The sequence below is a fragment of the Hyla sarda genome, unplaced genomic scaffold (genome assembly GCF_029499605.1).
Source record: "Hyla sarda isolate aHylSar1 unplaced genomic scaffold, aHylSar1.hap1 scaffold_618, whole genome shotgun sequence".
Lineage (NCBI taxonomy): Eukaryota > Metazoa > Chordata > Amphibia > Anura > Hylidae > Hyla > Hyla sarda.
The window spans coordinates 72,247-85,350 of record NW_026610633.1 but is presented as its reverse complement, the minus strand read 5'-3'; the positions used below and the strand labels follow the sequence as shown (position 1 = coordinate 85,350).

Genomic DNA, 13,104 nt, shown 5'->3' with positions numbered 1-13,104 from the left:
CAACAAAGCTGGGTTGTTGTTGTTTACACTCTGCAAGGCCTGTGGAAGTGAGTGACATCATAGCACTGTAGTTCTGAGGGTTCAAGATGGATGCAACAATCTCCTGTTGCTTCTATGAAGGCCGTAATAGACGACATCACCAAACAGCTCCATAGTCACATACACAGCAAAGGAGAGATGTTGTTTACACCTAGTGATGTCAGTGGTATTGAGTGACATCACAGCACAGTGCTAAGGCTCCTGGGCCTGGACACAGCAGCGGCTGCAATATCTCAACGGAGAATACGTTTATATCTATGTGTGTGTGTGCGCATATATATATATATATATATATATATATATATATATATATATATATATATTTCTCCGCCGAAATCACTTTTAAACCCATTTCCACCTTTTTTTCCCTTCTCTTCCTCTTACTTTTTTTTCACGTTTTTTTACGTTTTTCTCCTTTTCGCCTCTTTTCTGGGCGTATTATTCTTCTTTTTCTTCTTTTTTTTCGTCTAATGCATACCCCATCAGTGCAGCAATGCTTATTCAATACCGCCAGCAGATGGAGACACTGGGGGATAATTTTCTAAGACTGCTGAGACACAATTAGCTCCTAGCAGGCTATAACTACCCCTCCCCCTTATTACAATAATTAATTAAATAATAACTGATACAACAACAATTTAACTTTTCCGTGGGTGGGAATCGGCCACAGCTTTATTTATAAAATTACTTATATAAATAACAATTTAACTGTAACAAAGACACCGATTGGCTTCTTACCAACCCGAGAGGTGCTGCCACACTGTCCTGTGTGGAGGTCTACCCCGGGTTGACCCCGCTTTCACCGTCTTCTTACCGCCAAGCTGTGACTTACAATAAACAGAGATACAAAAAAGGGAGGGAGGGAGGGCAAAACTCCGGGTCCTGGGCAGATTGAGGGGGGAAGGGAGGCACCACAGCTATAAATACCCAGGGGAGGGCCTCTGAAAGCCCGGGAAACTATTTAAACCCCTGATTGGTGCACTCCTTCCCCCCCACCCATGGGACATACCACTGTAGCCACTGGGAAGTTTTACAGGCGGGGGAGGGGGATAAAAAACCTTGCCTGTACATTTCTTAACCCCTTAACTGCTCACCAGTCAGGGGGCAAGCTAGTTATGCACAGCTTGCCCCTCCAGACTGCTGAGACACAATTAGCTCCTAGCAGGCTATAACTACCCCTCCCCCTTATTACAATAATTAATTAAATAATAACTGATACAACAACAATTTAACTTTTCCGTGGGTGGGAATCGGCCACAGCTTTATTTATAAAATTACTTATATAAATAACAATTTAACTGTAACAAAGACACCGATTGGCTTCTTACCAACCCGAGAGGTGCTGCCACACTGTCCTGTGTGGAGGTCTACCCCGGGTTGACCCCGCTTTCACCGTCTTCTTACCGCCACGGAGGAGACCAGTTAGCCCTACACTGGGCTCCGACCCCCACCCAAGAGAAACTGGATAGCCAACACCTGGGGCCACCTCAGCCCCCCGGCACACCCAAAACATTTCCTCCTCAGGAAATCCGCTCAACACATTTCCTCTCCAGGAAATCCGCCCAACACATTTCCTCTCCAGGAAATCCGCTCAACACATTTCCTCTCCAGGAAATCCGCTCAACACATTTCCTCTCCAGGAAATCCGAGGTACCTGCCACCAGGACCATTTTTTTAATTTTTAATTTTCTCAATTTTTTTATTTTTTTTTTATTTTTTTTTATTTTTAATTTTAAATAACCCGTGTGAACTTCTCTCTCAGACTCGCCCATACACCGAAGAGTGCTGCAGCACTCGCACCACCTTGCGGAAAGCCGCTCTTAAAACAAAAACACACATGGGAAAGATCAAACTGGGCGAAAATAGCAACATAACATGCAGAACGCCCGCGCCCCACGTGCAGCGCTACCCTCTCCGGAAACCCCATCCACCTCCGCCGGCCCCGATACAAAAAGAGAGCAAACCCCGAACTCACAAAACAGTCATGGAGCACGAGCTGCGTCTCCCGGATCGCCTAAACAGTCTCGGACCGACGGGCCTTTTTTATTTTATTTTATTTATTTTTTTTTTTTTTTATTTTAAACTTTTTCCATGAAACGCAAAAAATAGGCACCCAAAAACACGGACACCCAAGTCCCATGGAAGGAGACGAGGAGAAAGAAAAAGTGCCCCAACCACATAGCCCTGAAAAAAGCTAGCGCAAAATCTCGGATCAGAAAAATTACGCAAAACGAAAACCAAAAACCCGACCCGCAGCCGCCACCAAGCGACCCAAAAATGATAGGAAAAAACCGGTCGCCGACAGCAAGGCCACCCACTCGTGGGCCCAGCCCCTAGGTATACACCACCTGCAAAGCAGAAAGAAAATCACCCCCTGCCATGTGCCGTGCGCCAACCGCACCCCACTGGATCGCAGCACAGCGGGAAAGCCAACCAACTTTTAATTTTTTTTTTTTTTTTTTTTTTTTTTTTTTTTTTTATTTATTTATTTATTTATTTATTTTTTTTATAGGTGATTCACATTAACAGGTGAAGATCCCAGCATCACATACTCAGAATGTTATTTGGATACACTGAGAACACTGCCCAAATCTCGAAACTCCTAGGAGAGGTGACACAGCAGATAACTTCCGTTATCACATCCTATTAAAACGAAACAGTAAATCAAACATCAGAGCCTTATAAGGTTACATCAAGGGGCAAGTTTTTATCCGCCGTCCACAGACCCTCTGGAACCTCCGGGACCCTCCTCGACTGTAGACATCCCTGCCTCCACACCAACACTAACCACTCGCAAGCGCCGTACCGTGAGTGCGACCAAACCGCAGGAGCCACCAAAGCGGACCAAGAATTACACCACTCTCCCCAAGGACCCACGGGCCGGCCGCACAAGCAAACCTCCGGAACTACAGCCAGAGAAAACGGGACAAAACGTCAACACCCAATACCGACCCCAGGGAGCGTAGCCCTGAAAGAAATCGTAACTCCAAACAGCGAAGCACTAGATGCAACAGGCAGAGCACAGGAAGAAAACACGCCCCCTGATCACTCAAATCACACACCGGAAAAGAAGAAAAGCATCACAAAAGTAGCGCGCAACCAAGCACAGGGGCCATGCCAACCCACACAGTAACGTTACAAGTCTAAAACATGAGCTGCCGAAGCAAGCACCCAAAGTCCCACAACCAACACCAAGGGAAAAGCTCAAACAAAACCCCAAGCATGGCAGAAACCCACCGCAGCACCACTGGAAAACCAAACACCACACCAACAACCGACCCAACCAGCCACAACAGAGAACAAAGCGAGCTCCCCGTGCGCTGCAATGGGGAACTGAAAGCAGGCCAGTCCACTGCCCAACTCCTGAAAAAACCCCAACCAACCGAAATGTCAGCCCATAGCGTACCAGGGGCACATATGCGGGGGCACAAATACCAGACACCCTCGGTGGCCAGAGACAACCTGCAGGAAAAAACTCCGCCCAGAACCATAATCCATGCGGAACATACAGTAAACCAACAAGGACCGGAACAGGGGCACCTAGCGAGCCCCGAGGAAACCAAAACAGAGAACATGCAAACACTCCCCGTACACAGGAAAACTGCAGACCAACGCCACACGGCATGCGGAAGACTACAACAAACCACACCCCAACAAGCGTAGAGCACAGGAGAATCCCCCTCTGGAAAAACCACCACAAACAGAAGAACCCACAAGGAAAGACAAACTGAAACCCAAGCAAAACCTACCCACCGCCACATCAGCTAAAGCACCCAGCACGACATACAGGAGTCCCATGCCTACCAGAGATCGGGAGCAAAACAGGAGAAAACATCAGACAATACACTAGGACAAACAGAGCAGCGGAGAGGGACTACAACTAGTGACGGAGAGAAACACCAAACCAAGGGGGGAGAAAACCAAAAGAAACAAAACCGTAACAGGGTGCCACCGATTCAGGATAAGGAACAAGCCTCAGGAGCTAAGTCCACAAAACCCGGTCATCCAGCCACACCAAAGCACCCCGTCAAGAAGAGACGTACCCAACTCACAACCAGAGACCAACATAGACATACACCTATATCCGAGACCCAAACCCACCAAACACACAGGAACAAAAGGCGGATACTACCCTGAACAGCCATAAGCACACTAACCAGGGAAGGAGAGGGAACCAACCCAACCTAGCCAGCTGAAGACAACTGGCCTGCCAAAACCCCAAGAGCAGGCACGAAAATAGAGCCACCACTGCCCCCCGCAACAGAACGCTCACTAAGTCCAGAAGATGGAGAAGGCACAAAAGATGGAGGAACCACTTCACCACCGCAGGCGCGGGACAAGGCACGCTGGAGACCACCTGGTTGCGGGTACTCTGCCGCCGCCCGGAATGGCGCCGGGAAACCAGCAGCAGAGGAGAGGTGATGGAGGGTTCGGGGTGCAGTGGCTGCAAGAACCATGTGCCGTGATCTGAAGTTTACAGCGGTACCATTGTCGTGTCAATTAGAGTTGTGATTATTTATTCTTTTTTTTTTTTTTTTTTTACGTATAAAAAGCGACCAAAATACGCTATATGGAACTGTAGAATATATATATGTAATTATTAATTTGCGCTTACACCGCAAACCATGCAATCAAATGAGGATGTATAACTTGATAGTTCGGACATTGACGCACGTGGCCCTTGATACCACATGCGTATGTGCATTGAAATCTATATAGTTTGTACTTTTTCATATCATTGTAATTTATTATTTATAATTTTTTATGTATGTATTTATTTATACATTTTTTTTTTTTTTTTATAATTCATTTATTTATTCATGAATTTTTATTTATTTATTTATTTATTTATTTATTTTTCTTTTTATTTTTTTTTGGCGCGTACGCCATTGAAGGAGTACTGCAATCGAAGATATATTTAAATAGTACTGACATGTACGCAAGCAGCGATACCGTATAGGTGTATATGCTTGATGTAATACAGACATTTATATTTTATTTAATCATTTTATTTTATTTATTCAGTTATTTAGTAATTTATTTATTTATTTATTTTTTTATTATTTATTTATTTATTTTTTATTTATTTTTTATGTACGGGGGGGGGAGTAGTGATCCAACGTTTAATGGCAAGGGTTAAATTGATCTTCATAAGTGTGTGTGTGTGTGTGTGTGTGTGTGTGTGTGTGTGTGTGTGTGTGTGTGTGTGTAATGCTATAGCTCCCATAGGGAGCCACAACACTGCACACACAGTACCTAACACAGATCACTTGCCATGTGTTAACATGGCAATGATCTGGGTCATCGGTGATTGATTGCTCAAGCCTGAATTTCAGGCTTGGAGCAATCAATCCACGAGCGGACGCGCAGGAGGCAGGTAAGTGACCCTCCTGCTGCGTTCCAGCTGATCGGGACATCGCGATTTATCGCGATGGTCCCGATCAGCCCGACTGAGCAGCCGGGACTCCCATACACACATTCAGATGCGGCGATCAACTTTGATCGCCGCATCCAAAAAGGTAATGCCGGACATCTGCCCGATCGGCGATGTCCGGCATTAGCATGGGTCCTGGTTGCTAATAGCAACCGGGACCCCGCGGCTATGATGCGCGCTCAACTTGTGATCGCGCATAATAGCTAGGGACACGCAAATGGACGTTAATAAACGTCCATTTGCGCAAGCCCGCAAAAAAAAAAAAGCAGCAGCCACCCAGGGGGCCGCCACTGCAGCGGAGGGGACAGTAACGGGGAAAGAGGCAAAGCGCGCTCAAAAGGAGCACGCATGGGAAGGGGGCTCAGGGCCAGGTAAGAGGACTGAAGGAACGGGCAGAGAAAAGGATGAAAGGAAGGGGCAGGAGATTAACGGAACGGGCAGGAGATTAACGGAACGGGCAGGAGATTAACGGAACGGGCAGGAGATGAAAGGAACGGGACAGGGAAGGGGATTAAAGGAACGGGCAGGACAGGGGGAAGGAGAGCGGGACTGTGAGAGGTCTGCCAGCCTCCCGAACCCAACGCCAGGGTGCAACAGCCAGGGTGCAACAGGAGGGGAGGACAGCTCAGCCACAAGCCAGCATGCCAGCCCTCACCCTCCTGCTCCATCCAGGCCATAAATAAGGGGAAGCCACATACCAGCCAGCAGTCAAAACTCCGGGTCCTGGGCAGATTGAGGGGGGAAGGGAGGCACCACAGCTATAAATACCCAGGGGAGGGCCTCTGAAAGCCCGGGAAACTATTTAAACCCCTGATTGGTGCACTCCTTCCCCCCCACCCATGGGACATACCACTGTAGCCACTGGGAAGTTTTACAGGCGGGGGAGGGGGATAAAAAACCTTGCCTGTACATTTCTTAACCCCTTAACTGCTCACCAGTCAGGGGGCAAGCTAGTTATGCACAGCTTGCCCCTCCAGGATTTATACTGATTTTTCCTGTCTGAATTTGTCGCACAGAAAGTTGCAGGCCAAATATGTGTGACATTTCTGCGACTTTAGCTTCTAGAGCATTTTTACAACATTATACATAGGTGCTGAATACATAAAAAGCGACTGTTCAGCGACAGACAAGTCGCATCGGCTGAAAGTAGGCCAGAATGTCAGTCCATGTTGGAGCAGGTTTAGATACAGTCTAAAGCATAGATCTCAAAGTCTGTGCACAGAATTTAGCAAGGGCCTCGCACCTTCTGATGCATCAGGTAGGTGCACAATAGCATAGCCTAACCCTCTGTACTTTGGTCTATATTGATGCGGGACATAGACAGCCAGCTGATGACCAATCCATTAGTGCAATGGATGGCTGGAAGCATTTGTCTTTGCCTTTGCAATACCACAGAAGCAATGCATGGTCAATGTACAGCAATGACACACCTGTGTGAACAGCCAGGAGACCCCCCCCCCCCCCCCCATGTTATGTTACATAGTTACATAGTTAGTACGGTCGAAAAAAGACATATGTCCATCACGTTCAACCAGGGAATTAAGGGGTAGGGGTGTGGCGCGATATTGGGGAAGGGATGAGATTTTATATTTCTTCATAAGCATTAATCTTATTTTGTCAATTAGGAACATTCAGCACCCACCCGCTATCAAGGCAGCTGCCTATCATGTCATGCCCTACCTGCACAGGTGTGCTGGCTACTCAAATGATCCAATTAAGGAGGCCATTTAGTCAGCAGCAGCAGAAGTCCTGTGCCTGGACGCTCCAACAGGGGCCAGACACAAGCAGAAGCAGAAGCAGCAGAAGCAGCAGCAGCACCACCTTTTGTTTTTTGGCTGCAGCAGCAGCAAGGCCCACAGGGCTGGCTAGCTGGCTAGCCAGCAAGCAGGTAGCAATGAAAGTAGGAATCTTTCTTTTTAACCCTGTAAGGGGGTGGTGCACTGTACCCGAAGATACTGCCATATCGGGTCAATGCATAGGGCGACGGAAGCAAGCTTCGAAATCGGCCCCCGTTCTCAAAAATCCATTTAATATATGGTCCCCAGATAGGGGACGTATCAGATATTAAACTGATAAGAACAGATACTACACTTGATCTTAGCCAAAAGGCCGAGAAGCGATAACCGTGAAAGGGGCGGGCCCAACAAGGTCCCCTTCATGGGCACTATCACTGCTTGCTGTCAGGGAGGCTGCCAGACAATTTTCCATGCACACTCTGGGCTGGGGGGCAGTCAACCACCAGTACACACAGCAGAACCTAAACCCATACCATTATTGCTAAGCAGCAAGACAGGGGCCCATTGCACTCCCACGGGGCCTTTTTAAATGCAATCCATAACCCGGATTTGCCAGGAACCCTTCTTACTCCTCCTACTTGCATGTGACACTGGGCTTAGGATCTGCATAGGAAACACACACACAAGCACACACCTACCTTTGTTGCCTGCAGATGCCTCCTTGGCTGTCCCCAAACGGTATCAAACCAACACCCACGGGAAGCTGTAAGCATAGAGGACATGCCTGCACCCCATTGGACTTACCTGTGTGGGTTAAATCCGGGTTATTTGACAACCTATGGCGGTGATGGTTCTGCTCAGGCAGAGCAGTGCTGATGCTCCTCATAAAGCTGTCGCTGCTGTGAAGGTTCTAGGTGACATCACAAATCCCTATGGTTACATACACAACAAAGCTGGGTTGTTGTTGTTTACACTCTGCAAGGCCTGTGGAAGTGAGTGACATCATAGCACTGTAGTTCTGAGGGTTCAAGATGGATGCAACAATCTCCTGTTGCTTCTATGAAGGCCGTAATAGACGACATCACCAAACAGCTCCATAGTCACATACACAGCAAAGGAGAGATGTTGTTTACACCTAGTGATGTCAGTGGTATTGAGTGACATCACAGCACAGTGCTAAGGCTCCTGGGCCTGGACACAGCAGCGGCTGCAATATCTCAACGGAGAATACGTTTATATCTATGTGTGTGTGTGCGCATATATATATATATATATATATATATATATATATATATATATATATATTTCTCCGCCGAAATCACTTTTAAACCCATTTCCACCTTTTTTTCCCTTCTCTTCCTCTTACTTTTTTTTCACGTTTTTTTACGTTTTTCTCCTTTTCGCCTCTTTTCTGGGCGTATTATTCTTCTTTTTCTTCTTTTTTTTCGTCTAATGCATACCCCATCAGTGCAGCAATGCTTATTCAATACCGCCAGCAGATGGAGACACTGGGGGATAATTTTCTAAGGATTTATACTGATTTTTCCTGTCTGAATTTGTCGCACAGAAAGTTGCAGGCCAAATATGTGTGACATTTCTGCGACTTTAGCTTCTAGAGCATTTTTACAACATTATACATAGGTGCTGAATACATAAAAAGCGACTGTTCAGCGACAGACAAGTCGCATCGGCTGAAAGTAGGCCAGAATGTCAGTCCATGTTGGAGCAGGTTTAGATACAGTCTAAAGCATAGATCTCAAAGTCTGTGCACAGAATTTAGCAAGGGCCTCGCACCTTCTGATGCATCAGGTAGGTGCACAATAGCATAGCCTAACCCTCTGTACTTTGGTCTATATTGATGCGGGACATAGACAGCCAGCTGATGACCAATCCATTAGTGCAATGGATGGCTGGAAGCATTTGTCTTTGCCTTTGCAATACCACAGAAGCAATGCATGGTCAATGTACAGCAATGACACACCTGTGTGAACAGCCAGGAGACCCCCCCCCCCCCCCCCCCATGTTATGTTACATAGTTACATAGTTAGTACGGTCGAAAAAAGACATATGTCCATCACGTTCAACCAGGGAATTAAGGGGTAGGGGTGTGGCGCGATATTGGGGAAGGGATGAGATTTTATATTTCTTCATAAGCATTAATCTTATTTTGTCAATTAGGAACATTCAGCACCCACCCGCTATCAAGGCAGCTGCCTATCATGTCATGCCCTACCTGCACAGGTGTGCTGGCTACTCAAATGATCCAATTAAGGAGGCCATTTAGTCAGCAGCAGCAGAAGTCCTGTGCCTGGACGCTCCAACAGGGGCCAGACACAAGCAGAAGCAGAAGCAGCAGAAGCAGCAGCAGCACCACCTTTTGTTTTTTGGCTGCAGCAGCAGCAAGGCCCACAGGGCTGGCTAGCTGGCTAGCCAGCAAGCAGGTAGCAATGAAAGTAGGAATCTTTCTTTTTAACCCTGTAAGGGGGTGGTGCACTGTACCCGAAGATACTGCCATATCGGGTCAATGCATAGGGCGACGGAAGCAAGCTTCGAAATCGGCCCCCGTTCTCAAAAATCCATTTAATATATGGTCCCCAGATAGGGGACGTATCAGATATTAAACTGATAAGAACAGATACTACACTTGATCTTAGCCAAAAGGCCGAGAAGCGATAACCGTGAAAGGGGCGGGCCCAACAAGGTCCCCTTCATGGGCACTATCACTGCTTGCTGTCAGGGAGGCTGCCAGACAATTTTCCATGCACACTCTGGGCTGGGGGGCAGTCAACCACCAGTACACACAGCAGAACCTAAACCCATACCATTATTGCTAAGCAGCAAGACAGGGGCCCATTGCACTCCCACGGGGCCTTTTTAAATGCAATCCATAACCCGGATTTGCCAGGAACCCTTCTTACTCCTCCTACTTGCATGTGACACTGGGCTTAGGATCTGCATAGGAAACACACACACAAGCACACACCTACCTTTGTTGCCTGCAGATGCCTCCTTGGCTGTCCCCAAACGGTATCAAACCAACACCCACGGGAAGCTGTAAGCATAGAGGACATGCCTGCACCCCATTGGACTTACCTGTGTGGGTTAAATCCGGGTTATTTGACAACCTATGGCGGTGATGGTTCTGCTCAGGCAGAGCAGTGCTGATGCTCCTCATAAAGCTGTCGCTGCTGTGAAGGTTCTAGGTGACATCACAATCCCTATGGTTACATACACAACAAAGCTGGGTTGTTGTTGTTTACACTCTGCAAGGCCTGTGGAAGTGAGTGACATCATAGCACTGTAGTTCTGAGGGTTCAAGATGGATGCAACAATCTCCTGTTGCTTCTATGAAGGCCGTAATAGACGACATCACCAAACAGCTCCATAGTCACATACACAGCAAAGGAGAGATGTTGTTTACACCTAGTGATGTCAGTGGTATTGAGTGACATCACAGCACAGTGCTAAGGCTCCTGGGCCTGGACACAGCAGCGGCTGCAATATCTCAACGGAGAATACGTTTATATCTATGTGTGTGTGTGCGCATATATATATATATATATATATATATATATATATACATATATATATATATATATATTTCTCCGCCGAAATCACTTTTAAACCCATTTCCACCTTTTTTTCCCTTCTCTTCCTCTTACTTTTTTTTCACGTTTTTTTACGTTTTTCTCCTTTTCGCCTCTTTTCTGGGCGTATTATTCTTCTTTTTCTTCTTTTTTTTCGTCTAATGCATACCCCATCAGTGCAGCAATGCTTATTCAATACCGCCAGCAGATGGAGACACTGGGGGATAATTTTCTAAGGATTTATACTGATTTTTCCTGTCTGAATTTGTCGCACAGAAAGTTGCAGGCCAAATATGTGTGACATTTCTGCGACTTTAGCTTCTAGAGCATTTTTACAACATTATACATAGGTGCTGAATACATAAAAAGCGACTGTTCAGCGACAGACAAGTCGCATCGGCTGAAAGTAGGCCAGAATGTCAGTCCATGTTGGAGCAGGTTTAGATACAGTCTAAAGCATAGATCTCAAAGTCTGTGCACAGAATTTAGCAAGGGCCTCGCACCTTCTGATGCATCAGGTAGGTGCACAATAGCATAGCCTAACCCTCTGTACTTTGGTCTATATTGATGCGGGACATAGACAGCCAGCTGATGACCAATCCATTAGTGCAATGGATGGCTGGAAGCATTTGTCTTTGCCTTTGCAATACCACAGAAGCAATGCATGGTCAATGTACAGCAATGACACACCTGTGTGAACAGCCAGGAGACCCCCCCCCCCCCCATGTTATGTTACATAGTTACATAGTTAGTACGGTCGAAAAAAGACATATGTCCATCAAGTTCAACCAGGGAATTAAGGGGTAGGGGTGTGGCGCGATATTGGGGAAGGGATGAGATTTTATATTTCTTCATAAGCATTAATCTTATTTTGTCAATTAGGAACATTCAGCACCCACCCGCTATCAAGGCAGCTGCCTATCATGTCATGCCCTACCTGCACAGGTGTGCTGGCTACTCAAATGATCCAATTAAGGAGGCCATTTAGTCAGCAGCAGCAGAAGTCCTGTGCCTGGACGCTCCAACAGGGGCCAGACACAAGCAGAAGCAGAAGCAGCAGAAGCAGCAGCAGCACCACCTTTTGTTTTTTGGCTGCAGCAGCAGCAAGGCCCACAGGGCTGGCTAGCTGGCTAGCCAGCAAGCAGGTAGCAATGAAAGTAGGAATCTTTCTTTTTTTAACCCTGTAAGGGGGTGGTGCACTGTACCCGAAGATACTGCCATATCGGGTCAATGCATAGGGCGACGGAAGCAAGCTTCGAAATCGGCCCCCGTTCTCAAAAATCCATTTAATATATGGTCCCCAGATAGGGGACGTATCAGATATTAAACTGATAAGAACAGATTTTTTTTTTTTTTTTTTTTTTTAAACCCTCAGATAAGGGATGAAAGTACTCAAAACAATACTTTCAAAACTGGCATTACAAACTTTCTGTAACACACAACCCTCTCATCATCGGGAACTTTATTTATAATCAAAAACAGACAAAATTACAAGTACATGAAAAACATCAAGATAAATCAACAGAATGAATCCATTTTTTCGTTTTCCAAATACCCTCCGCATCAATCCCACCCCTCCTAGCATCCCACAAATAACACAAATAAAGCTTTCCTAACACCATCCTCACACTATTATTTACACTTATTTCCTTTCTCAAAAACAAATAAACATTCCGAACATCCCATAAGACTTCTTTAATACACGACAACAATAACCACAACACTCTTTCATTCTGACCACCACTCACACATAATCCAAACATCATCATTTCATAATACAAAAATTCCACACCTGTTAATTCCTTGCACAAAGGCCCAAGTTTTCTCACAACCTCACGAGCATACTTACAATTCCAAAAAAGATGAATAACACTTTCAAAACCATTACAATTCTCCCTAGGACACACATCACATCTCACCAAACCCCTTGCTTTCTGAAACTCTCTCACTGGCAACACCCCATGCAAACTTTGCCATACAATCTCCTTTTGCTTATTAGACATACCATCCATCCTCACTTTCTTCCAAACTTTTTCCACATCCGCTCCTCTCACAGAATTAATATTACATACAACCTCTTTACTCTCAATCATTTTCATCAACAAACGTTTATTCTTCAAAACACTCACCTCTTCTTCTATCAACTCAAATTTCTCCAAAAACCTCACAACCCACTCATACCATTTAGGAACCTCAAAAGCAATAGGCCTATTCAAATCCCTCTCACACCACTTCAACCTGACAAAAAATCTACCAGCCAGAAATCTTGTCATACAGGACACCTTTCTATCACTCCCAATAATAGCTA

The 13,104-nt window shown here is 46.0% G+C and overlaps 3 non-coding genes across 3 annotated transcripts; all 3 read right to left on the bottom strand.

The window, feature by feature from the left end:
- Positions 1–7,403: 7,403 nt before the first annotated feature.
- Positions 7,404–7,594, bottom strand: LOC130341337 (U2 spliceosomal RNA). Its single transcript, XR_008881289.1, has one exon. It is a non-coding gene; the product is annotated as a U2 spliceosomal RNA (small nuclear RNA).
- Positions 7,595–9,692: 2,098 nt separating this feature from the next.
- Positions 9,693–9,883, bottom strand: LOC130341336 (U2 spliceosomal RNA). The gene has a single exon (XR_008881288.1). It is a non-coding gene; the product is annotated as a U2 spliceosomal RNA (small nuclear RNA).
- Positions 9,884–11,985: 2,102 nt separating this feature from the next.
- On the bottom strand, positions 11,986–12,180 carry LOC130341305 (U2 spliceosomal RNA). Its single transcript, XR_008881270.1, has one exon. It is a non-coding gene; the product is annotated as a U2 spliceosomal RNA (small nuclear RNA).
- Positions 12,181–13,104: the final 924 nt, after the last annotated feature.